The sequence below is a fragment of the Mesoplodon bidens genome (assembly GCF_964165515.1).
Source record: "Mesoplodon bidens genome assembly, contig: HAP1_SCAFFOLD_864, whole genome shotgun sequence".
In the NCBI taxonomy this organism is placed as follows: Eukaryota; Metazoa; Chordata; class Mammalia; order Artiodactyla; family Ziphiidae; genus Mesoplodon; species Mesoplodon bidens.
In genome coordinates, this window is record NW_027671406.1 from 1 (window position 1) to 8930 (window position 8930).

Below are 8930 nucleotides of genomic sequence, written 5' to 3' on the forward strand. Positions count from 1 at the left end.
GTACTTCCCCTGTCTCCACAGCCCAGGCCTGAGGGATAGGAAACTGCAGTGAGTGCCTGCTTGTTGCCCAGAAACACTGGAAAGTGTGCCCGCCCTCCCTCGTACAGACACAGATACACACAGCCCTGCCTGACCGCCCCATCACCCCAACTCCAATTTACAGAGACTGCAGCAGAAGACACCATGCTGGGGACCAGGCAAGGCAAGGCCTGAGACAAATTAAGCCAAATGCAAATACAGTATTTTAAAAAGAGGAGCCTCATCTCAAGTGCTTGTGCCAGCATCATCTGTCAACACTACAATGGCCTTAATGAAGGGTTGAAAATAAAGAAAAATCTGGAACAAGTATACACCAAAATACTAATGGTAACTTTTGGATAGCAAGACTTCAGGTAATTTTGTTTTGTTTTGCTTGCCTTATTTGTTTTTCACATGAATTGCTTATATAATAAGAAGAGAAAGGGAGGTGGCGTATGATATGAAGAATTTAGGCTTGCTGTTCCCTCTCCCTTCAGTCTTTAATCTGATGCACAAATAACTGTTGAAACCAAGTACCTTTAGGAGTAGCAGCCCATAGGAGGGCAGGAAGCACGCTCTGGGGGTTCAGCTGGCCTCAGTGTGAGGCTGAGGGCCTCAAGTCCTAATAAACTCATACCACCTGCCTTTCCCTGCTTCCTCAAACTCCCACATTGGGAACATTTTGCTGGGAACACCAGTGGCTGGTGGCCTGGGCCAAAACCAGTGTGGCCCCGCCTCTCTGGTTTTCAATTTCCAGGTCTAACAGGCATTTATGTGTCTGTTCACGGGATATCAGCCCTCCCCCACTGTTAACCTATCTCAGATGTCTACACTTTCTTCAGGGCTGTGACGTATGTGCTGGTGCAGAAAAGGGGGATGTCTTTTGCAGAGGACTCAAGAGCAAGAGAACGAGATGGACCGGCCAGACTGCTCCCACTTGATGTTAGGAAGATAAGGTGGCCATGTAGTTAGAATTCTGCAGCGGAACATAGCCTATAGAGTCTATGGGTTTGTGGATCCACAACTTTTATTTTTTTAGTAATGCCAACCAAGCTCGTAAGAGACTGACATATAATCCAGAATGCCAGTCTACTCGTTTTCAATGGGGGATAAAGCTGGTCAGTGACCAGCATGGTTAAGTCCAATAACCTGGACATAACCATGTATGATCTCAACCAGTAACTCCTGTATCTGGTTTCTAATGACAATTCCAAGAACATAAGACCCACTCAACATTTAAATCCAAATTTTCACATGACTCCAAAGCTAAATGGAAATGATTTGATATTGAACTCTAAATCTGCATTATCTAGACTATCTCTTACCCAGTTGGGTAACCCAGAAGCGACAGTAAAAGGCTCCTGCTTTCCCAAAAATCACAGGGCGTAAAAATGAAAAGCACTGGAAAGGCAAGACCCCCAGTGAATTTGCAAAGCTGCTCTTGTGTCTTTTTCTTTGTGACCTTGAAGCCAGGAGAAATTCTAAAAACACAAATGTATTCATTTTTAAAACTTGACTTTACTGAATATTGTTCAGATCCCCAAGCCTACAAAAATAATTTTATTTTTTTAAAAATGCTCCCTCTTCAGACTATACTACAAAGGTACAGTAATCAAGACAGTGTGGTACTGGCACAAAAACAGAAAGATAGATCAATGGAACAGGATAGAAAGCCCAGAGGTAAACCCACGCACATATGCTCAACTTATCTTTGATAAAGGAGGCAGGAATGTACAGTGGAGAAAGGAAAGCCTCTTCAATAAGTGGTGCTGGGAAAACTGGACAGGGACATGTAGAAGTATGAGATTAGATCATTCCCTAACACCATACACAAAAATAAGCTCAAAATGGATTAAAGACCTAAATATAAGGCCAGAAACTATCAAACTCTTAGAGGAAAACATAGGCAGAACACTCTATGACATAAATCACAGCAAGATCCTTTTGGACCCACCTCCTAGAGAAATGGAAATAAAAACAAAGATAAACAAAAGGGACCTAATGAAACTTAAAAGCTTTTGCACAGCAAAGGAAACCATAAACAAGACCAAAAGACAACCCTCAGAATGGGAGAAAATATTTGCAAATGAAGCAACGGACAAAGGATTAATCTCCAAAATTTATAAACAGCTCATGCAGCTCAATAGCAAAAAAACAAACAACCCAATCCAAAAATGGGCAGAAGACTTAAATAGGCATTTCTCCAAAGAAGATATACAGACTGCCAACGAACACATGAAAGAATGCTCAACATCATTAATCATTAGAGAAATGCAAATCAAAACTACAATGAGATATCATCTCACACCAGTCAGAATGGCCATCATCAAGAAATCTAGAAACAATAAATGCTGGAGAGGGTGTGGAGAAAAGGGAACACTCTTGCACTGCTGGTGGGAATGTGAATTGGTACAGCCACTATGGAGAACAGTATGGAGGTTCCTTAAAAAACTACAAATAGAACTACCATATGACCCAGCAATCCCACTACTAGGCATATACCCTGAGAAAACCATAATTCAAAAAGAGACATGTACCAAAATGTTCATTGCAGCTCTATTCACAATAGCCCGCAGATGGAAACAACCTAAGTGTCCATCATCGGATGAATGGATAAAGAAGATGTGGCACATATATACAACAGAATATTACTCAGCCATAAAAAGAAACGAAACTGAGCTATTTTTAATGAGGTGGATAGACCTAGAGTCTGTCATACAGTGTGAAGTAAGTCAGAAAGACAAAGACAAATACCGTATGCTAACACATATATACGGAATTAAAAAAAAATAAAAATGTCATGAAGAACCTAGGGGGAAAACGGGAATAAAGACACAGACCTACTTGAGAATGGACTTGAGGATATGGGGAGGAGGAAGGGTAAGCTGTGACAAAGCGAAAGAGAGGCATGGACATATATACACTACCAAACGTAAGGTAGATAGATAGTGGGAAGCAGCCGCAGAGCACAGGGAGATCAGCTCGGTGCTTTGTGACCGCCTGGAGGGGTGGGATGGGGAGGGTGGGAGGGAGGGAGATGCATGAGGGAAGGGATGTGGGAACAGATGTATATGTATAACTGATTCACTTTGTTATAAAGCAGAAACTAATAAAAAATAAATGAATAAATAAATAAATAAATAAAATACAAAAAATACAAAAATAAAAATGCTCCCTGCCTCAAAGGAGTTTACAATCCCTTAAAGGAGACAGATGAGTCCACAGATCAGAAATACAGATACTATGTGAACACCAGTAAAACTGCCTAATCCATAAAGAGTCGGGGGGTAGGTATGGTTGGCCAAGTTTATCAGAATTTATGATTCTAGGGCTGAATCTTGAACATGGGTAGAAGTTAACCAGGTGAGAAGCGTGGGTCACGATACTCTAAGCAGAAGAAGCTTTATGGGCAAAGGCAGAGGCTGAAAAGCACAGTGCTTAGGGGACCTACAAGCAGTTCAGCTTGCGTGGAGGCAGCATGAGATGAAAGTCTGGGCTTGTAAGTAGGAACCATGCCAAGGAGTTTGGACCTGATTCTTAGAACACTGAGAACCACTGAGAGATCTAACCAGGTTGTGATGGGATCAGATTTAAGTTTTAGAAAGAACCCTCTAGCTGCAGGACTGAAAAGGGTTTAGAGGGAGGCAAGGCATGAAGATAACACATAGTCTCTATATAATCCATATAATAGTGTCACTAGGGTCTGAACTAAGGAGGTGGCGGTAGGGATAGAGGATACAGGTAACGAAGGAGCCGTTAAAGACGCTGACTTGACAAAGCTTGATGAGGAACTGATTCCTTGAAGAAGGTGAGAGAGAAATCAAGGATGATTCCCTGGTTTAGGGTTTGGGAGACTGGGTGGGGGGTGATGCTGGCCACTGAGATAGGAGCAGGTTTAGAAAGATGATTTCCCTTTGGAAATGTCGGAGTTCAAATGCCTGTGGAAGGCCTAGGGGAGAAGGCCCAGCATGCCCAGGGCAGTTTTTTTATCCCCACTCACCTCTCACATCACCTGAGGGACTCTCCCTGCCTGCCTCCAGCCTGGAAGAAGGTCCACCAGATTACTGACATCTCTGCCCTGTGGGCAAGGACCAATTTCTTTTCATTTCTGTATCCCTGCTCAGGCTTTAGCACACAGTAGGTCAATGTGTATTTGTTGAATTGCCTCAAATTTACAGAAATACACTTCTTGGGGAATGAATAACTTGCTATTACAGATGCAAGACCAGAAAAACAGCTATGAGCAGAAGGCCAAGGAGACACTGCAGAAAGTGCTGGAGGAGAAAATGCGTGCACAACAGCAACTGCAGAGCAAACAGGTGTGGGGATGCTCCATAATCCTTGGGGCTGGGAACCCTGGGGCAGTCTGGGTGGCAAGGGAGCCAGCTGCACAACTCCCTGGAACCCCCAAGGCACCACCCTCTCCTCTGATCTCCCTCAGCGGTCCCTGGCCCTGGCCGAGCACAAGTGTGAAGAGTGGAAGAGCCAGTACGAGAGTCACCCCCAGCATGCAACTGTCCCCTACCCTGCCAGCCCAGTAATCATGAACGCCATCTTCCTTCTCTTTTTTACAATGTGGTACATATGGATTTTTTTTGAATGAGATTTAACCAGCTTTTAAACCTTTCTTCTTTCTAACAATATCAGTACTCTCTGACTCTCCAAATGCGCCTTTTAAAGTTGATTTAATTTATGGAAAAATCACCCTTCATACTTTCCCTTTCTTTTTTAAACCTCCCCATGGTAGTGTAATGTAGTAGAAGGAGATTTGGCCTGGGAGTTTGGACACCAGGGTTCTAGCTGCAGTAACCCACAGTTACACACGTTATATTATTAAAGAAAAAAGTAACTTACAGAAATGTATGAGGCCATTATGCACATACACACAAATATATATTCACTCATATATCCATAAAAAAGTAGTCTGGAAGGTTCTATAAAATGTTAAAGGTGTTCATCCCACGGTGGAGGAGATATACGTTAACTATATTACCCTCTTAAATTTTTACAGTAAATATATATTACTTTTATAATTTAAAAAGCCAAACTTTTCATTTTTAAAAACCTAAAACATGAAAGAAAACTGGAAAACCAACAAAATTAAAACAATCCCTAAGTCTGAGGCAACGATTTTTTTTATCCGAGTCCAAGTGATGAATGAAAATACTAAGAATGGTGTGTGACACCTTAAAGTATAGAAAAAAATACAGTAAGGCAAGTAGGCATTAAGATAATAGAATATAAAGTTACCCAGATATATTCAGACAATGGACTACTATTCCAGTAATAAAAAGAAATGAATTACTAATATGAGCTACACGGATGAGTCACAACAACATGAGGAGCCAAAGAAGCCACGTGCAAAAGGGTACTTGTTGTATGCTTCCATTCATATGAATTTCTAGAATAGGAAACACTAATACATAGTGAAAGAAAGCATGTCAGTGGTTGCCTGATGCCAGGCCTGGGAAACTGACTGTAAAAGGACAAGAAGGAACTTTTTGCAGGTATTGGAAGTGTTCTGTATCTTGACTTTGGCGACGACAATAGAGATATACACATTTGTCAAGACTTATCAAATTACATGCTTAAAACGGGTACACCTCGTTGAATGTAATTCATACTTCAATAAAGTTGATTTTAAAGTTAAATTAAAAAGTCACCTATGGGGACTTCCCTGGTGGCACAGTGGTTAAGAATTCGCCTGCTAATGCAGGGGACGTGGTTTCAAGCCCTAGTCTGGGAAGATCCCACATGCCGCCGAGCAACTAAGCCCGTGCGCCACAACTACAGAGCCTGTGCTCTAGAGCCCGTGAGCCACAACTACTGAGCCCGTGTGCCACAACTACCGAAGCCCACGTGCCTAGAGCCCATGCTCCACAACAAGAGAAGCCACCACAGTGAGAAGCCGGCGCACTGCAACAAAGACACAATGCAGCCAAAAATAAATTAATTAATAATAATTAAAAAAAAAAAGTCACCTAGATGTCTGAGTGAGACAGAGTCCCTTTAACCTTTCAGTCCCAGCTCTTCTCTGAAGCCTCCCCTCATTCACCCTGGCAGCATGTGACCACTTTGCATCTCTTTAATACCTTATATTTATCGGTTCCATTCAGATTCGGTGCTTGAAAAGTTTTGTATATTTTATGTCTATCTTCCATTAAACTTGGTTCCTCTAAGGCAGGAACAATCATCTCTTTCATAAATTGAGACCATTACAAAAACAGAATTATGTTCCCTTTCCTCCCAATCAGGGGAATTTGAAGTAGGATTGATGAAATCCTGGAAATCATAAGCAAAAATGTCATTTCTGCATTTTTATGGCCAGAGGGTCATGTGTTTTCATCAGATTCTTGAAGATATCACAGAGCCCAACAATGTTAAGAATCTCTGCTTTGAATCCATGTGCTTTCACCCAGCTCTGTGGTACAAGGCACCCTGCCCCTGGGGCAATCTGTCTGTGGTCCCTGCAAAGATGATAAACCCACATCACAGACACTCACTCTTCTGCATGTCAGTAGACTCCACTGCCATCTCTTCCTCCACAATGACGTCACTATCGCCATCTTCAAGATTCATTTCTGTCTCATCTAGAACACTGTCTTCTTCCTCTTCCTCCTCCTCATCTTCCTTGGAGACATCCTTTAATGTGGCAAGTAGTCTGTTGTAACCAGAAACTTGTTCTGGTTCACTCTATGCTTCACTTTCAGAACTTGAAGTATCTATAAACTCTCTGACTAAAAGGAAAATGGGGATTTTAAAAACAAAAATTATACTGTTCTTGTTGCTACCCCACGACTATCATCAGGTCCACAGTGGAATCAAGTTCAGACTTTTCTAAATAAAAACTAGCTTTTCTGCAAATACGCAGTCCTATCTATTCAACCAAACCTAGCACCAAATTTGTTTCAAACAACTAATCTAGGTATGATTCTAGAAGCGCTTCCTCTTCTTTGAACTGCTCATGTTCCACATGGGAAGACAACAAACTAAACACATGGAGCTTTAGGTTATAAGGCGATCTAACCTATGTGTCAGACACTTGGCACCTTTAAAGGAGCAACAGGAAAACTTACAACAAAAAAGTATACTTTATTTCTGAGTCTGTGGTAATGAAATAAGACCTTTGATGATTTTGCACTCTACTTTATGTTAAGCAAACATGACATTCCCTCTTAGGATTCACCAAGAGCCCTCTGGTAAGCCTCCTTAACAGGTTCTAACAGGCTAATCTCTCAGGACAGTTTCATACTCTATACTATATTAGTTATCACAATGGCATTTTAACAGACATCTGCACTTAAAACTAAGCAATATTACTAAAGTATAGCTTACAACTAAAATCAAAGAGAGTGGAAATGTAGCCAAACTTTACTACCATATATAATCTTAAAAGTAACAGTCCAGAATCTACTATCATAAAGAAGGTATAAAGCATTACCAGTTGACAAGTCTGTGGTTTTGCTTCCTTTCTGGAAACCCTGAGAAGAAACAGGCAATGTTAAACTTTAACTACTAGTAGGTAGCAATTACGAAAAGTCTAATGATACAACTTTAAATGAACATGGCAGACTATACCGTTATAAATACATTATATCTATTGTCAAGTAAAAACTCCATATGCATTTGGACAGGTTTTGGAAGGATATGCCAAATAGATAATAAGAGACGAATGAAAAAGTCTAACAAGACCACATGACAAATACTACAGTCACACAGTAACAGGCTCTCATCCAAAAGACGGGAAATTTTGGCAAATAAAAGCCCTCGGGGTTCACCTTTTCTAGCAGATTTCTTAAGTAGACTATCCCTCTAACTGTTGATAAAGCAGCCCAAAGGGGTGGGATGAGCACTAAGATCATAACTGAGAGTCTGGACACTTAGAGAGGAACCCACAACTACTCAAACATTAGTTTCCTCATGGTCATTGAATAGATAGGTGATGTCGAGGGTCCCAAGCAATTCTTTTTTTATTTTTTTTAACTTATTTAATTCATTTATTTTTGCCTGCTATGGGTCTTCGTTGCTGCGCCCGGGCTTTCTCTAGTTGCGGCGAGAGGTGGCTTCTCTTGTTGCGGAGCAGGGGCTCTAGGCTCGCGGGCATCAGTAGTTGCACCACCCTGGCTCAGTAGTTGTGGCTCGCGGGCTCTGGAGTGCAGGCTCAATAGTTGTGGCGCACGGGCTTACTTGCACCGCGGCATGTGGGATCTTCCCGGACCAGGGCTCGAACCCCTGTCCCCTCCCTTGGCAGGCGGATTCTTAACCACTGCGCCACCAGGGAAGCCCCCAAGCAATTCTTTAAAAACATAGAAAACGAACACAAGCTTATAAAATCTCTGCCCAGTCGCCACACAGGAGGCGTGCCGTCTAGCATAAAACTACAGGCTCAACAAAGGGTAGGAAGACCGGCGAAGAACCCCATCTCAGGCGGGAAGCCGCCAGGATCCCCGGGCGAGCTAGGCCGGCGCCGGGGCAGCGTGGCACGCGGCGGGAGCTGCCCTGTCACTACCCCCGGGGCACCGGCGGACCAAACGCGGGGACACGCGGGCTCCCACCGGGAAAGGACGCCGGCAGCGCCGGTCCCAGCCTCGCCTCTCCATACCTGTCATAGAAGGGATGCTCCTCGCCGAAATCCCTTAGATGCTTCTTCTGCTTTTTAGTTAGGGAGTTGAGCAGCTGGCTCTGGCTCCGGCTCCCGCGTTTGCCCATGGGGAAGACGTCAAGTCAGCCAACCTCCAAGAATCGCGCTTTACACCTGGAAGTCGTCTCCTCAACCCACTCACGCGGGATTGCCAACGGCGCTTTACGGCGGAAGCAGGGTGCCATAAAGCAGACCCGCTTTACGTCGCGCTTGTACGACAGGCGTGGCTGTGAGAATCAGCCTGCATAAACGTGTAGTAACTGAGATGGTT

At 43.1% G+C, this 8930-nt stretch overlaps 1 long non-coding RNA gene across 1 annotated transcript; it reads right to left on the reverse strand.

Annotated features, from left to right (window-relative positions):
- Window positions 1-3: 3 nt before the first annotated feature.
- LOC308611440 lies at window positions 4-7593 on the reverse strand. The gene is made up of 3 exons (XR_014014909.1): window positions 7460-7593; window positions 6522-6755; window positions 4-28 (listed from the first exon to the last, which is right to left on the reverse strand). It is a non-coding gene; the product is annotated as an uncharacterized lncRNA (long non-coding RNA).
- Between the last annotated feature and the right edge of the window lie 1337 nt (window positions 7594-8930).